General features: G+C 43.4%; 1 protein-coding gene across 1 annotated transcript in view; it reads left to right on the top strand.

Annotated features, from left to right (window-relative positions):
* Positions 1–6478: 6478 nt before the first annotated feature.
* LOC131685902 (uncharacterized) overlaps positions 6479–18332 on the top strand; it is a 62949-nt gene continuing 51095 nt past the window's right edge. The window contains exon 1 of the mRNA XM_058969926.1: positions 6479–7528. The gene's annotated coding sequence lies outside the window, so the exon portion shown is untranslated. The remainder of the gene's footprint in view (positions 7529–18332) is intronic.

Genomic DNA, 18332 nt, shown 5'->3' with positions numbered 1-18332 from the left:
CGGCAAACGAAAATGGAAAGCTGATGCCGTTTCAAAGCTGTTGCTTCTGATTGCTAATGATAAAATTATAAAACCGATAATGTGCAATAATTTATGAGATAATGACCGTGTGGAAACTGGTGAGATGCTGCGTTTTGCGGAGCAGACGAAAGCAAAATTGCTTTGGCTTTCTTCACCACCGTTTTATGTTTTCTATCGGTTCACTATACAGACAGCGCACAGACTCTCTACTGGTAATGGATCGCTGGATACGCCATGTTTGGTCCGTAAGAGCTGTTAATTTGAGAAAGGTAAGTTTGCTGCGTTCTCAGCCGAGATCTTTGTCAAAATAGTGACAGAGCGTGCGATCGGCACCTCGCACCCTACTGTCAGCCCTATCTCTACGTGCAGAGTTTGACAATAGGGAGCATCGTTTTCTATTCCGCGGGAAAGGAACAATCAAGCTTTGTGCCGTTTTTGGTGAATTTTTCACATATTTGAGAAGCACAAATGAACAGACATCCATGATCGAACAAAAATATTTAAAAAAAAACGTGTGTAAACATTTGAATTAATATACGATAAACACTAGCGCCGCCACACCAACCTATTCCAACTATCCGTCAAATCCATTCCGGAACCGGTTCGAAATCCTGAATGGATTCAGTATGGAATCTTGCTCAAAGAAAACAACCGATTCCGACTCTATCGGTTGATGCATTTGAGCTGGAATTCATGCTGGAAGTCCGAACCGGTTCCGGACTAGTTTGACTGGGTATAGGAATAACCTCTGTCAATTCAGTCGAACTCACCCTTTAAGAACGGTTGGTTTCAAAATCGTCCAATGAAGGACGTTCGTTGGACCAATTTGCACAACGTCCAAATAACCGTTCAACGAACGTCCAGCGTTGGACCCGTGTTGAACGATTTTGAAACAATTTTTTGGACGTCTCAGTGGGCAGCCACAAAAAACATGACGACAGTAGTGCACCTGGTTTGGATATCCCAACTACCTTCGAAACCGTTAGAGATTTTACACAAGTTGCATGCTGAAGATGGACATCTGTTCTCTGTGGCCGTTCGTTGGACCAATGTTTAACGACGTCCAAATAACCGTTCAACAGACGTCCATCGCTGGACCCGCGTTGAACGATTTTGAAACAATTTTTGAGCGTCTCGGTGGGCCGGTTCGGATTCCTGAATGAATGCCTAGTAAACTTCAACCGGAAATTGAGCCGGAATACTGGCTGGTTTTAGTTAGTATTCCTGGATTTAATTAGAATCGATTGTGTCGCTGGAGTCGGTATAGTAACTAGAATTCTGGCTCATTTTCCGGCTCGACTTTTTGGGTATTGCTGTGACAACATAAACATTCACCGCTGTTTCTTAATCGTTCACAATATTGTCGTATAATTTCGTTTGTGTTTGTGACCGATTTAGTTGGTTAGAATAGGTGTATTTTTTGTATTGTTTGTGAAATAATATCAGAGTATTCAACAAGCTCCACCGGAGATGTTGGTGGCAGTTGGTCGATTTGTTTACACTTTGTGGAAGGAGACCATCGAGGTTTAGATAAAGTGAGACCACCGGTAAGGCGAGTCGTATTTTGCCGCGACGCATTTTCAAAGCCAAATTCATCTCGCTAGCTTTCGACAAATTCGTGTGGTTCTCTGCCCCAGTTAACCGCAAAGGATAAGCCGAACGAGCCGCAAAGGATAAGTCTCACCTCCCCTGCCAACAGCCAAGAAGAGCGAAGCAGGGTGAATAGCGCCTCCCTCTGAAAAGAACACTTCGGTGTATTCCATGATTACTCGTGGGGAACAAATAGTACGGTGCCAAGTTCCCCTCTCTAGCTAAATGTAAAGGACCGCTGCCAGAACAGCCAGCGGAACCAAAGAAGGAGTACGCGATCGTTGTTATCCTGGTCGGGTGGAAGAATACACCTGCCTTTCCACCAGCAGCAACAGGTAGGGGCAATAATATTCAGAGTTTGCATTTACTTGTGTTCCTTTTGTTCGTTCATGTACGACTTTTCGAAATTCTGGTAGAAGCATTTTGGCCGCCCTGTCTCCCAGGGTCTGCCGAATAGGTAAATAAAGAATCAAAGCACTGCACAGTGGTCCCAAAGAGCAAAAAAGGGGGTTTTTAGATAGCGTCAAAACGATTGACTTTAGCTATATTATGTCTTTGAGAAAGTTTCTTGGAGTAGAACTACCCTTTTTTCTGTTTTATCGGATTGACGATTAATCCCCCCAATAGTGAGTTACAAAATTTATTTTCTTCAATAATTCAGATAGACAAATCCTTCAGCAAAGTTGTAGAAAAACTCGTTACAAACATTTTACCTGAAGACTTCAACTCTCTAACTTTTGAGCTTTTTGAGATATGGGACATTATTTGTAAAAGGCCCCTTAAAAACTGTTTTTTCGTCATAAGTTTTCTTCTAGATTTTTTTCCATTATATAAATGTTCTAGAACATTGTTTGGACTATAAAACTGCTTTACTTTGCCGAAGATGGCAACTTGCTATCGCTAGTATGTGTGGAGATATTCACATTTTTTGATTGAAAATAGCTCTTTTTCCAATGCCGATAACTTTTAAACGGGCAAAAACGGGCAAACCACATTGTAAACAAATTAAAGTACGAGAAAAGCACACCAAATTCTGGAAAAATCAGATCTCCCCAAGGCGGCCCTCTGTGGAAATACTAGAGCTGAAGTTTGTCTCATTCCGTCATTAAATGCAATTGATTACTCGCTGGTTAGTTGCACTTACGCCATTGTTATGAAGTAGGTGCAAGGGAATTGTCAGTTTCCGGTGTCAGGCGTATGCATTGAGTTTTTGAACCACTGTAACTTTTTACCCAATCAAACAGAAGTTAGGATAATACTTAAAAAGCACACTTTAAAATTCACAAAAAGTTTTTAGCGAACTTTCAAGCTGCTAAAGCTTTAATAAAACTGCTTAACCCGCTATTAGAACATAAAACGTATTGCCAAATTACTTAAAACGAGAAGCTTTAGCAGCTCCTTTATATCAACTTTGGTTGCTTGGGTATTTACTCAAGACGTGCTTACAAAAGTAAGAAAGGCTAATTATTGCGACTTTAACCCTTTATTTCAAAGCTGACAGTAATATATAGCGATGTATTTAATGCCGGAACAGCTCTAGTATAGACAAACTTCAGCTCTAGTATTTCCACAGAGGGCCGCCTTAGGGAGATCTGATTTTTCCAGGAGTTGGTGTGCTTTTCTCGCACTTTAATTTGTTTATAAAGTGGTTTGCCTGTTTTTGCCCGTTTAAAAGTTATCGGCATTGGAAAAAGAGCTATTTTCAATCAAAAAATGTGAATATCTCCACACATACTAGCGATAGCAAGTTTCCGTCTTCGGCAAAGTAAAGCAGTTTAATAGTCCAAACAATGTTCTAGAACATTTATATAACTGAAAAAATCTAGAAGCAAACTTATGATGAAAAAACAGTTTTTAAGGGGCCTTTTACAAACAATGTCCCATATCTCAAAAACCTCAAAAGTTAGAGAGTTGAAGTCTTCAGGTAAAATGTTTGTAACAAGTTTCTCTTCAACTTTGCTGAAGTAAGTATTTGTCTATCTGAATTGTTGAAGAAAATAAATTTCGTAACTCACTATTAGGGGGATTAATCATTAATCCGATAAAACAGAAAGAAGGGGAGCTCTACTCCAAGAAACTTTCTCAAAGACATAATATTGCTAAAGTCAACCGTTTCGACGCAATCTAAAAAAACCCCTATTTTGTTCTTTGGGATCACTGTGCACTGGTTAACCCCTACTTACAAATAGTAAAAACACTAGCACAGAGAACAGACGTCCATCTTCAGCATTCAACTTGTGTAAAATCTGTAACGGTTTCGAAGGTAGTTTGGATATCTACACCAGATGCGCTACTGTCGTCATGTTTTTTTGTGGCTGAGTGCGACAGAATTGACAGCGGTTATTCCTCTACCCAGTCAAACTAGTCTGAAACCGATTAGGACTTCCACCATGAATTCCAGCTCAAATGCGTCAACCGATAGAGTCAGAATCGGTTGTTTTCTTTGAGCTAGATTCCATGCTGAATCCATCCAGGATTTCGAACCGGTTCCGGAATCGATTTGACGGATAGTTGGGATAGGTTGCTGTGGTGGCGCTAGTGTTTTTCGTATATTAATTCAAATGTTTACACACGTTTTTTAAATATTTTTGTTCGATCATGGATGTCTGTTCTCTGTGACACTAGCCTCTTATGTGCTTTATATGAGGTTATGTTCGCTGGACGTTTATGATAAATATGATGATTGAAAACAAGCTTGAGGGCATGTTCAGGAGCGTTTTATTTTATATAGGAGTTTCAAAGTAGAACTGGAACTGAAACATTCACGTCCCCAGCAGAGCGTTTTGTTTTATTATTTCGAACAGTTTTGTTTCAAAATTTAAAACTGTTATACGACGTAGTTCTATTTGTTGCTGATTTTAAAACACGTTTAGAACTGTGTTTTAAATTCATGCAAAGTTTTCAGCATAGACACTTAGAACCGATAGACTGGGGAAAAATTAATTTGAATGCAGTAACGCTGAAGACATGGCGAGACATAAATTTTAAACTGGATAGAACACCCGCTAAAACTGCTGCTGGGGACAGAAAGTTCCAGATTTAAAATTTTCAGTTTTATATTATAGAACTGTCAAAATTATAAATCTAAAACCGAAACACTCCTGAACATGCTCTGAGATTTATGAAATTTTACAACATTTTCAAAATGTAGTCGTGTGGGTGGATGAAATACAGTGAGTCTAGTTTGATTCATACTTATGTAGATCAACATCAGTCATTGCTTTAAGCTGTTATCGACTTCGCCCATGTAAAAGCATTAACTGCAAAAGTTACGTTTTATTGGTTCGTACGCTTTCTTTAAATCCAGAAAAAGATGATAAATCTGCAAATTGTATTCCAGAAATTTATAAAGACGATATCACAAAACAAACATCTCGTCTGTTGTTGGTCGTCCTTACCGACATTTACATTGGTGTTTGTCGATAAAGCATCCAGCCAATGAGTGCGATAGAGCGTTTGAGGTCATCCAACCAGTATTAAAGAATTTCTTCCACCCAGATCACGCGATCACACAATTGAATCACAGAGAACAGACATCCATGATGGAACAAAAATATTTAAAAAACGTGTGTAAACATTTGAATTAATATACGATTAACACTAGCGCCGCCACACCAACCTATCCCAACTATCCGTCAAATCCATTCCGGAACCGGTTCGAAATCCTGAATGGATTCAGTATGGAATCTTGCTCAAAGAAAACAACCGATTCCGACTATAGGTTGATGTATTTGAGCTGGAATTCATGCTGGAAGTCCGAACCGGTTCCGGACTAGTTTGACTGGGTAGAGGAATAACCGCTGTCTATTCAGTCGAACTCAGCCACAAAAAACATGACGACAGTAGCGCATCTGGTTTGGATATCCCAACTACCTTCGAAACCGTTAGAGAGTTTTACACAAGTTGAATGCTGAAGATGGACGTCTGTTCTCTGTGATTGAATAGTTCATGGAGCTCCGGCTTTTAGAAGTACAACAGGATTCCCTCATTCCCTAGCGCCTTACCTTTTATTCAACAAGCCTTTCGCACTTGATCGAACGTAGGTGTGCTTTCTCAACTCGTTTGTTCTATCAATATTAATTTGAAGTCTTCTTTTCATTTGATAGCTTCCTTTGAACGATCATGATCATGAGCAACACCGTGAAGTTTTATACCTCATATTGATCGTTTTGTAAAACTTTCGCGTGATTCTCTGCTAACCATATCATTCGCTATTGTGACGTGTAGCCATTGCAATCATTCGGCTGTGAGCCTGTTAGTTTTCAATTGTCGTTCTTTGCATTCCGCATTGAGCCAACCACTTCGATTATTTATAAGAATTTATTGATGAAAAATATGAAGGTTCGAAACAGATACGTACGAGAAAGTCATAATCACACCCCAAGGAGGATTACTACTCAAGATATCGACCACTTTTAAAAATATTTCGTAAGTGCAGCTCATGCAAAGTGTATTCAATACTCGCCTACAATATATATTGGCAGGTATACACTTTTGTAGTAAAAGCACCACCCCACTACCGAATGATCATCAAACATTTCTTTCAAGGCCTCGCAGCGAACTTTCTCGGGATCAAATCGAGGCTCCCCATTTCTCTCAAACTCTCTCGCGATCCCAACCGATCTTTCTCGCTCTTGCTCTTAGTGGGAGAGTTATCCATAAGTGTAATCGAAACCTGCTTTAGTTGGATGCCAGAATAGCGGGCTCTTCAAGCCGCAGTCAGTTAAGTCCAAGTTTGTTGTGGGGTGCCGTGCCCGCCGATCCTCGCGCAAACTCTCCGCGCGCGCCGTTTAAACATTTCAAGAGCAGAAGAGAAAGAGAGCAATTCAACATACGATCACCTGAAGAGGGAGAGAGTTTTCTGCCGCGAGGACGGCCTGAATTGGATCCACGTCCAGTCCAGCGCTATCAGATTATTCCACCGTAAAGTCTTCCCGGAGAAACACGTGCCGCATCCCCAGCAGCGCAGCGCTCCGCTTTGGGGCGAGTCCACATAGTTATAGACTTTCTACAGTTGACCAAGTTAAGTGCTGTGCGTGTAAGTGTGTGTGTGCGTGTGTGCTTACGTATCTGCGCAGGAGCTCACGCGTATCAAGTGAGAGTCGAAAGCTGTTTCAATCGATCGCATTTTATGACCGTCAGGCAGCACCGAGTGGTGTGACAAGTTCAAGTTCAGGTCGTTAGTGACAAGTTACATTCGTTTTCTCAATCGAATCGAATTCTGCTGTTCCTGAAAAACGAAAAGTGGTCGAATTTTGGAACTAACGTGTGGTTCGTTGATGCAACCTGCAGATTGGGCCACCAGCCTTCCATCAATCAGCAGTGTTTGCCTTTCCGAGGATCGCCAACAAAAGTGCGGTGAAAAGTGGCGTGAGACACCGAATATTTCCCCTACTGCTGTAGCAACATTTTTTTTCGTTTCATCGTTTCCCTAGAGGGGTAGTGATATCACTCCTTTCGACCCGCGGGATCAAGGAACGGAACTCCAGGGGGGGAACAGCAGGAGAAAAACCCGTCCGAACAAAATAAAGGATAATTGGATTCAATAAATCATCGTTTCGGAGCGGGCGAAGGTGCTTCCCTTTCTCGCAGTGTGTTATTTTTGTGTTTTGTTTTTTGATTATCGGATTGTTCTGTTGTCGTTTTGTGTCGGATCGAGGCAGGTTCGGCAGCCGCCGCCGTTTGTATTGAAAACTGGAAACGGGTTCGTCGCTTTGGAAAGCGAAGGAATTTTTCTTCGCTTCGCCGTTGGTTGGTGGTTGTTGGAAGTGAAACCCGAAACGCGACCAGACAGTGCTGTGAGTAGGAAAGGGACCAGATCCCGCTCGCCAGGGGATATCAGTCAAGCTGATAGCAGGTGACTGTTTGCCGGTGATCGACGCCGAGGAGTCGGGATTTTTTGGATACTCGTTCACTGGTAAGTAAATAGAAGTTGGTTTGTGTTTTTTATGGAGACGTGGAACAGGGTACGCGACGTAAGAAAATAAAAATGTCCAGAACAGTGCGTCATTAGGGATTGGCATGAACTTTGTATGGATTTTTTGTTTATTTGACATGGTTTTGTTTTTTTTCTCTGAATGCGCCCACTGACAGTTCCATAATGTTTTAGGAAATTATGGACGCTAACAAGAGTAGTTTGATATTAAAACACAGAGAACAGCATTCTTCAGCATTCAACTTGTGTAAAATCTCTAACGGTTTCGAAAGTAGTTGGGATATCCAAACCAGGTGCGCTACTGTCGTCATGTTTTTGTGGTTGAGTTCGACAGAATTGACAGCTGTTATTCCTTACCCAGTCAAACTAGTCCAGAACAGGTTCGGACTTCCAGCATGAATTCCAGCTCAAATGCATCAACCGATAGAGTCGGAATCGCTTGTTTTCGTTGAGCAAGATTTCATACTGAATCCATTCAGGATTTCGAACCAGTTCCGAAATGGGTTTGACGGATAGTTGGGATAGGTTGGTGTGGCGGCGCTAATGTTTATCGTATATTAATTCAAATGTTTACACACATTTTTTAAATATTTTTGTTCGATCATGGATGTCTGTTCTCTGTGCTACTGCGATGTTAGCATTTCTTTTTGCTCCACTAACCTCCACGTTATGATTAAGATGATGTCATATAGGGGCACCAGTACCAATGTGTCAAAGAGCGTGACCAAATTTGTGGCACGAAAAGTACAGTGATGGAAATAACACCGGTCCAACGGTGGTCTGTTGAACAGTTATTTTGACGTCGTCCAACGATGGTCCGATGAACGTCCTTCATTGGACGATTTTGAAACCAACCGTTTTGGAGAGAGTTTTAGTTGATGTTTATTCTGGAACCGGTTCGGAATCCTGAATGGATTCCAGCTCAAATGTAACAAACGAATCCGACTTAATCGATTTCGGAATCAGTTGCATTTAAGCTCCAATCTATACATGCTTTTCAGCCAGATTTCGAATAGGTTTGACCGGGTGCCTGAATGCTGGCTCAAAATCCGGTTAGTTTGACAGGAGGTTCACAGAAGTTGAGCTAAGCAAAATAGAACCAGGCAGATTTGTATCAGAATTCATTTCGCGTTTTGTCGGAATTTCATCAGAAACCGACACTAACTTTTTGTTTGAAATAGATTAGCGCCGGCTTGACACTAAATCCTTAAAACTAAAACACACTGTGTTTCAATCGAACGACTGGATTTTGAAACAATTTTTTTGGGATTTCTTTATCGTTAAATGGAGGCAGAAAGAGTATGTGCAAAGCATTCGAGAACTCTGCTAGATCTCATATCTTATTTATTATTTTTGCCAGCAATTGTAAAATGGTTTTCTTTAATCTGCATGATTTTTTGTGAGAGCAATCTGGTTTCAACCATGACGTTACTTTCTGCATTTATCTAACTGCAAACCAAGAATTACGGTATCATTCAGCTAACATTTTCCCAGCAATTTAAACAGTTCTCCACCGAATCCACAAACAACCAGGTATTGAAGCTACACCAATTCCTGACACAAAACGCTCAACAAGTAACCGCAAATTCACTGGATAATTATAATTTGTCGCAATCCGGAATCGCTTACACAGAAATGAAAAGACATTTTCACACACGACGACAACGGTTCGCTTATACCGCAGAGAAACACGGACACCGGTACAAATCGTCGAAAGAGACACCAAACAGAAATACCACACTTGACACAGAGCGAAAAGACCGAAAGAGACGAAAAAGCAACGGTTTGACAAGTTCGGCTTTGAAATTCCAGGAATTTCTTCTGCATTAACGCTTCAATCCTTCTTTTCCAATCACTCACTCTACGGTATAGTATCGGAGGGGAGGCTTGCGGACGATTGTGGCACATACCGTATATGCACGTGGATTCATCGTCCCAGAGCTCACCGGTCAGGAACCTGTTTGTTTGGTCGCAGATTTATGTACGTGTCGTAAAAAGTAGCCTACTCATAAAAGTTGCGCGCATATTTTCGCTGTAATGCACTTTTCTTTTTGCGATACCACACCCGAGACCTTCCAGCAAGCGTCCATCAGAAACTGGCGTCGCCCATGTTTACTTGGACTTCGAATTTAGTTTCATTCGCGTTCGTTTGTCAAACAATTTATGGCACCGAATCCGACGATGAAACAACAACAAAACCATGCATGCATTAAATATCAGGTTGCCCGATTTCGCTATACATCTCCTACAGGCTCCTCTGGATCGTGTGATGGAATCGACCGCATATCGGCAAATTTCCTGGAGCGTAAACGGCTTGCGGTGGTACATCAATTCCATCACCGCTGTGGCGGCGGTATTCAGTAACCGGATCGGATAGGCATAAATATCCATTGCAACACGCGCACGCACACGTGTTTTATTATTCCTTACCTGCCTGCTCTTTGCGGTTGTGTGCGATCTGTGTCAGTAAGCAAGTGGATTTTTGTTCCGCTTCTTCTCGCTGTACGGGACTTGTCCGGGGCAGCTTCCAGCCGCATCAACCGGATCGATTATACATATTTCTAGTAGAAGAACCGTCGTCCATGTGGGGTCTATCAAGTCAGCGCTGAAATTTAAGATGTTACGTTTTCAAACGGATAGCAGTATTCCATCAAAGGATTTCACGTTTCAAGTGTGTGTTTTCCAGAACTATGAACTCAATCTTCTTATAAAGTTTTTCTTTATTCGCTCCAGTTTCAAGAGAATTTAGGCCTGCCCGTCGGAGCTTCTTTTTGCGATTGGGTAATCGAAAGACCAGAAATTTATTTCAAAATCGCTCAGTTAAGCTGTAATCGATACGATTATCATTTGGAGTTCCGCATCCAATTTTAAATATTTTTATCGGGCCACACGGCTCTAGTTACTATGCCGGTGATAAAAGTTTTTAATTTAAGCCCCTGTCAAGGATGGTGTCTCTGTATAGCCAGCATCACTGCCAAATCAAAACAATAATTTGGGCACAGAGAACAGACATCCATGATCGAACAAAAATATTTAAAAAACGTGTGTAAACATTTGAATTAATATACGATAAACACACCATATATATAATTAATATACGATAAACCACACCAACCTATCCCAACTATCCGTCAAATCCATTCCGGAACCGGTTCGAAATCCTGAATGGATTCCGTATGGAATTTTGCTCAAAGAAAACAACCAATTCCGACTCTATCGGTTGATGCATTTGAGCTGGAATTCATGCTGGAAGTCCGAACCGGTTCCGGACTAGTTTGACTGGGTAGAGGAATAATCGGGCCCATATTATTGGCTCGAATCCAGAGTCGAAAAATGTTTTTTTCGTTTACCAAAATCCGACGAAAATGACGAGCGAGCGATGCTACTTTCTAAACCACTAGAACATTACGAAACCGAAAATGAGACAACGGCCTACGACAAAGCATGCGGGTAAATTCAATTTCATTATTTCCTTCACACATTCGTTTTCGCTTCGAAATTGAGAACGACATTAGTCTCTTCGATATTGCACATAGCGCTGGCCAAACAAAAAGAAACTGGTAACGATATTTATTTGTCGTTGTTCGATTTGGGAAAATAACAAGCTAGCGATGATATTGGACGACTGAAGGGGCAGTGGTGTGCGTATTTCCTGTGTTTGCGGCGTTCTAGTTGCATTTTATGATGCACATTGCTATAATTTCATTTAATGAAAATTAAAATAAAAATCAAAATTACTGATTTGAAATTAAAACGAGATTGAATTTTCGTATTGTCAAAGGAAAACGAAAGTCACTACTTCTGCTACTCGCATCCATAGAATCGAAAGAAGAAGGAGCGTTGCCTTTATTGTTTCGCTTTGTGTGAATTTAGTAACGAAGGAGGCAGCGAAAAGACGAAGGTGAATTCAGTGAATTTCATCGTTCATTGAATGGGTATGAGAATTTTCGGCCCTGCTCGAATCAAAACTCGTCGAAATGTCAATTGACGATAGGTTCATCCGGAGTGTTCATTTGTGTTTACCTTTTGCTAGCGTTGCCAATTTTATTTTGTGTCCAGCACCCAATGTGGCTACGCCACATCGCTTTTGCACGTGCTGTCCGACTTCGCTACCGCTCAGTCGGACTTAAACTAGGGATAGCCCCTATGTTTGAGTAAGCCGGGCAAACGAGTGGATCACAGGTTCGCTTGCTTCCGACGGCGGGTCGGTGGCCACCTCGCCCGGGCCTCGGTTATGCGGCTAAGTCGCATCGATATGGCACCCCTTAGACATTCTAACTTGAATCGGTTGTGTCACCGGAGCCGGAATACGAATTAGATCCAGCCAGCATTCCGGCTGAGTTAAACTGGGAAGTTTAGTAAAATTTAATCTCGAAATAAATTTTTTTTTGGCAACGCTCCAGCACCCCGTTGATTTCACCACCTGGGCGCCAGGTTGACGATATGAAATGAACTTTGTTTACTTTCGACAAGTTTTGATTCGAGCCAACAACATCCAGCCGAATAATCGCTGTCAATTCTGTTGAACTCAGTCATAAAAAAACATGACGACAGTAGCGCACCTGGTTTGGATATCCCAACATCCTTCGAAACCGTTAAAGATTTTACACAAGTTGAATGTTGAAGATGGACGTCTGTTCTCTGTGATTTGGGATTGAATCATAGCTGTATTTGGTTACTAAGTGCCGATTTTCTGAATGATATGGTATCCACAAGATGCTAGACGGTTGTCTCCGGCCTGCCAGTGGTCGAAAAATTGCTGGCAGACATTCTAGTATATGACTGCTTCGTAGCACACCGAAACACACCTCAATCGATAAAATCGTTTATACCAGCCCAGTAAAGTTCAGCCGGCTGGTTCAAGTTTGTATTCCGGCTCCAGTGACGCACAACCGCTTCTACTTATAATCGGTAGTATCACTGGAGCCCGAATACTAACTAGAACTGGCAAGAATTCCGGCTGAACTTTATTGGGAGGATTTTGCCCATCGGTTTTGAATGAGGCATTGCTGGCAGCCATCCGCTATACTTCTGGCAGCCATAACCGCTAGTGAACCGGTTCTTTGTAATTCTTTGTATTAATTTGTTGTTCTTTTGGTTCTCAGTTTCGAATGTGAAAATCAGAATAATTTATTTTTTATTAGATTCGTTTTCGCTCCTCGTTACGCAGTAGCTTCTTCATCGGCAGAGAAATCAGTTGAGTCATGGATGTGGGCTACCGTTGATGCAAAAAGAGCATCTATAAAATCCAGATCAATTTTAATTTTCGAGAGAATGGCCAATGGAAGGCTGATCGACATCCTTCCGGAAGGGGAAGGGCACCGGGTCCTACTTGGCATCCCTGGGAGAGACCCTTGAACAGGCCAGGAGAGACGGCCACCACTCGGACATCGCTGCCCTCGACATCTAAAAAGCATACAACACCGTATGGCGTGAGGGTATCCTCCGTCAACTCGACCGCTGGTGGATCGGAGTAAATCTCGGCGTCTATATCCAACGCTTCCTCCAAGACCGCTGACTCCGGGTTGCAATCGGCGGTAGTGAATCCGGAGTGTACGTGAAATAAAACGGACTACCTCAGGAGTCCGTACTCGCGGTCACCCTATTCTTCATCTCAATGAACACCATACTTGCCTTCCCTAAGGGGATCTTCATCTTCGTGTATAATGACGATATTGTCCTATTCGCAACCGGAAAAAACCAGAGGCAGAACGCGCATCAAACTACAAACCGCCGGTAATGCTGTCTTCAAATGGGCAACTGAAAGCGGCTTCCGACTATCGGCCAGCAAGAGCTTCTATACTCACGTCTGTGATTCTTTCCACCGTGCCACCGACAGTCCGATCCGCATTGCCGACATCCCGATCCCATACAGGAAGGAATCGACCATCCTCGGGATCACATTCGACTGCAGAACCACATTTGCCCCCCACTTCCGGAGGGTAAAAGCCGAGTGCGCCAACCGCAAACGTTTGGTGCAGACAATTGTTGCCAGGCACCCAAAATGCAACAGAGACACCGCACTGCGGGTTGGCAAAGACCTCATTCACAGTCGCATCTTCTACGGAATCGAGATAACCGGGAAAAACTTTGAAGGTATTAACAACATCCTAACCTCGCTCTATCACGGGTCCATTCGGAGCGCATCCAAGCTCCTGCCCAGTACACCAGTAGAAAGCGCATGCGTATAGGTTGGCGTACTCCCGTTCCGTTGGAGAATCGCGCTCGTCATCCTTCGATGGGCTGTAAGCATACTCGAAAAGACTTACGGAAACGACGAATCTGCAACACTTAAGACAGCCCAGGAAATATACTCGAAGTTCACTGGAACCGCCCTTCCCCCAATCGCTCGGCTGCAACTGGTCTGGCCACGACCCTGGAACGCACAACCCATCCTCATCGACACATCCCTGTCCAGAACCCTCTGGGCCGGAGGAGCACCGGAAATCGCACAGGTAACACACAACCAGCTGGTAGCACGACACTACTCCACCCACACACGCATATTCACTGACGGCTCGAAAAAAGACGGGGAAGTGGGGCTCGGTATTAACAACGGCCCAACCGGCTCCTCCATCCGGCTCCCGATCCAATGCTCGGTATTCTCGGCCGAAGCAGCAGTCATCGCCCTAGCCCTGGTCCGAGGATTCAGCAACCACCATTTTCATCGACTCCCTCTCGGTGCTTCGCGCACTCGAAAGCGGCCAATCTCGACATCCCTTCGTTCAGCCCATCGAACTTCAAACAAACTGCCTCACTACCATCTGCTGGATCCCCGGGCATTGTGGAATCCAGGGGAACGCCGAGGCCGACGCCTTGGCAGCGCGCGGGCGTAAAACCTGTAGGATCATGACCAAGGAAATACCAGCGGAAGACATCATTAGACACTTCACCGAAGCCCTGAACCTGCATTTCTCCAACCACTGGCGAGACTCCCGGGGCCACCTACAAAAAATAAAGGGGCTACCCGCCAAATGGGAAGATAGCCAGGAATGGAGGGACCAAAGAGTCCTCTCCAGATTGCGGACCGGGCACACCAAGGTGTTTCATGCACACACGGTGTCCAACGTTCCTCCGCCTACCTGCTCTACCTGCGGAACCCGGAAAACGATAGAGCACATCCTTATAAACTGCCTCGAGTACCAAGACCTCAGGACAAGACTCGTTCTCCCCCTGTCCATCCGAGAGACACTCCAATGACCCGTTCAGGGAGGAGATCATGATTTGTTTCGCGAAGGAAGCCGGCCTCTACGATAACATTTAACATGGACACAGCCTGCGAACATCAAGCGCGACCAACCAGGAATCTGCCACTGCGGGTCCCTCACCACACCCACCCGGGTGATGGGAGGGTTCACCGCGGCCTACCGGAACACCTACAACGGCGCTACTCCCAGCGCACCTAACCGCCCAATATGAATAACCACCAAGCCAACCAATCTCAATCGAAGGCCCCTTGCCACACCCGAAAAGAGTTATGGAAGGGTTCACCGCGACCCCAAAAAGAAAAATCACAATAAGAGAAACAATCAATGAAATGTTATTTGTTAGTTTTTAAGTCCTCTGAATCTACCTCATACGGGTGAATGACCGTCAGGTTAAAACCCCAATAAACAATTACAATCAATTTTAATATGTTGAAAGACAAGGCGCGAGTTATCAATTTAATTATTCTTGTTTGACTATATATTACCGTTCCAATAAACTATTCATGACCTTTTTAAATTTTTCGCACAAAAATTTGATGAAAAAAATAAATTTGATACAGTAACCGACGAGAGCGTCGAAAAAAGAAAAGAAAAAACCGGTTGATTTGCGCGTATTAAAATCGGATGAATTTATTGTCGCGCTTATAATAAAATCTCACATTGCGGGCGTCTGAAAGGCGCATCAAATATAGCCGCAGTTGCTCCGCAAGCAGATTTCAGTGGAGCTTTATTTTTCTGCCAGCTATGTGCTTTTCGAAAGCTTCAAGGAAAAAGCTGCCTATACATTTATATAGGCGGCTGTCACGCGCCTATCTCAATTGAGCCACAGAGAACAGACATCCATGATCGAACAAAAATATTTAAAAAACGTGTGTAAGCATTTGAATTAATATACGATAAACACTAGCGCTGCCACACCAACCTATCCCAACTATCCGTCAAATCCATTCCGGAACCGGTTCGAAATCCTGAATGGTTTCAGTATGGAATCTTGCTCAAAGAAAACAACCGATTCCGACTCTATCGGTTGATGCATTTGAGCTGGAATTCATGCTGGAAGTCCGAACCGGTTCCGGACTAGTTTGACTGGGTAGAGGAATAACCGCTGTCAATTCTGTCGAACACAGCCACAAAAAAAAAATGACGACAGTAGCGCACCTGGTTTGGATATCCAAACTATCTTCGAAACCGTTAGAGATTTTACACAAGTTGAATGCTGAAGATGGACGTCTGTTCTCTGTGATTGAGCTTTCATATAATCGCATATCGAGCGATTATCCTGCAAGGCACAATACTTGTCACTTTGGGCAATGACGCCTACTTCCCGCTAAGAACGATTGGTCTCAAAATTATTCAATGAAGGACGTTCGTTGGGCCAACGTTGGACGACGTCCAAATAACCGTTCAATAGACGTTCATTGTTGGACCCGTGTTGAACGATTTTGAAACAATTTTTTAAACTTCTCAGTGGGGTGGAAACTTCTCCCTAGTAGCCGTCTGGTGGCTTTCTGGGGCGACCATACCCAGTAAAGTTCAGCCGGAAATGAACTGGAATTCTGGCTGGTTCTAGTTCGTACGCCGGCTCGTGACACAACCGATTCTAACTAGAATCGGTTGCATCACGAGCCGGAATGCAAACTGGAACCAGCCAGAATTCCGGTTCATTTCCGGCTGAGCTTAACTGGGTAAAACCTCAGTAAGGTTCAGCCGGAAAATGAGCCGGAATTCTGGCTGGTTCATGTTAGCATTCCGGCTTCCGTGACACAACTGATTCTAACTAGAACCGGTTGTGTCACTGCCCCCGTAAGAACGGTTGGTTTCAAAATCGTCCGTTCGTTCCCACTGACAGGTCCAAAAAATTGTTTCAAAATCGTTCAACACGGGTCCAACGATGGACGTTTGTTGAACGGTTATTTGGACGTTGTCCAAATTGGTCCAACGAACGTCCTTTATTGGACTATTTTGAAACCAACCGTTCTTAGAGGGTTGGACCAAATTTAGCCGACGTTCAAACGTTCAACAGACGTCCTTTGTTGAACCCGCGTTCAACAATCCAAAACAATTTTTTGGACGTCTTAGTGGGTGGAGCCGGAATACTAAATAGGATCAACGTTCGACGACGTCCAAATAACCGTTCAACAGACGTCCAACAACTTTGAAAAAAATTGGACTTCTCGGCTCCCGCTCAACTGATTTTGAGTCATTTTGAAATTTTCGAAAGGTTCCCACTAAAACCAGTCGCAAAGTAAGGATGAATCTCAGATAGGTTTGACAGGACGGATTCCGTTCCACTGTACGAGCGGTACAACTATTTTCTGAGTTTAACATCCCTTTCGCTCTGCCCGCCAAAGCATTTCACTTTCGATTTTTCACGTACGCAACAAATTCGAGGAAGCTCGCGTCTTAATCTGCCGATGATGAATCGCTAATATTGGGGTTAATACGCATACGTGGAATAGTTGGTTATTTTTTTGCCCCTGCGCGTCAGCTTCGGAGCGAATGTTATTGAGCTATGTTTAATTCATAAACTTTTCACTCTCGTGCACTTCCGACGAAGCAAGCTCGGGAGAGCGTGAAGTGATGATTATTGTATTATGAATTAACGAAACTAAAGCCGCACAGATAATACACGGATGAAGGAAACTCGCACATACTAGAAAGACGGATGTAAAATTGGAAATGGTTTCGTAAGGCGGAAAATCGAAATTCAGCATCAGTCTTCGGGTTGTTGACTCAACGGTTCACAATCGCGACCGATGTGCGGTGAGGATCCAAGCTGCCGGGCCATCACGACCATCATAATTAATAATTAGCGTTACGGGCTGTCTGGCTGGACTGGAGCCGGAAGGCGAGACCGTCGGGTCGCATCGCTTAGCCCGTCCGGGTAGACAAAGATTTCCAGTTATGATGTGCGGGAGGCAAATCAACCGAATCAGGTCAGTATCCATGTACTGAACGTTAATGTGCAGTGGTGTGGCCTGTATCCATCAACCGGGACCAGAGAAATGGATATAGGGAGCAATCAGGTGGGGTGAACAAGTTGGAAGCAAGACGTTAAGTGAATAGGTTGTCTAGTGAGTCTAGAAATAGAGTAGCGAAAAGAACTATGTTTTAGTGTCAAACCACAGAGAACAGACATCCATCATCGAACAAAAATATTTAAAAAACGTGTGTAAACATTTGAATTAATATACGATAAACACTAGCGCCGCCACACCAACCTATCCCAACTATCCGTCAAATCCATTCCGGGACCGGTTCGAAATCCTGAATGGATTCAGTATGAAATCTTGCTCAAAGAAAACAACCGATTCCGACTCTATCGGTTGATGCATTTGAGCTGGAATTCATGCTGGAAGTCCGAACCGGTTCCGGACTGGTTTGACTGGGTAGAGGAATAACCGCTATCAATTCTGTCGAACTCAGCCACAAAAAAAAAAATATGACGACCGTAGCGCACCTGGTTTGGATATCCCAACTACCTTCGAAACCGTTAGAGATTTTGCTAAAGTTGAATGCTGAAGATGGACGTCTGTTCTCTGTGGTTAGGGGCACAGAGAACAGACATCCATGATCGA

Source organism: Topomyia yanbarensis, chromosome 1 (genome assembly GCF_030247195.1).
Source record: "Topomyia yanbarensis strain Yona2022 chromosome 1, ASM3024719v1, whole genome shotgun sequence".
Taxonomy (NCBI): Eukaryota; Metazoa; Arthropoda; class Insecta; order Diptera; family Culicidae; genus Topomyia; species Topomyia yanbarensis.
This window is presented reverse-complemented; position numbering and strand designations above follow the sequence as displayed.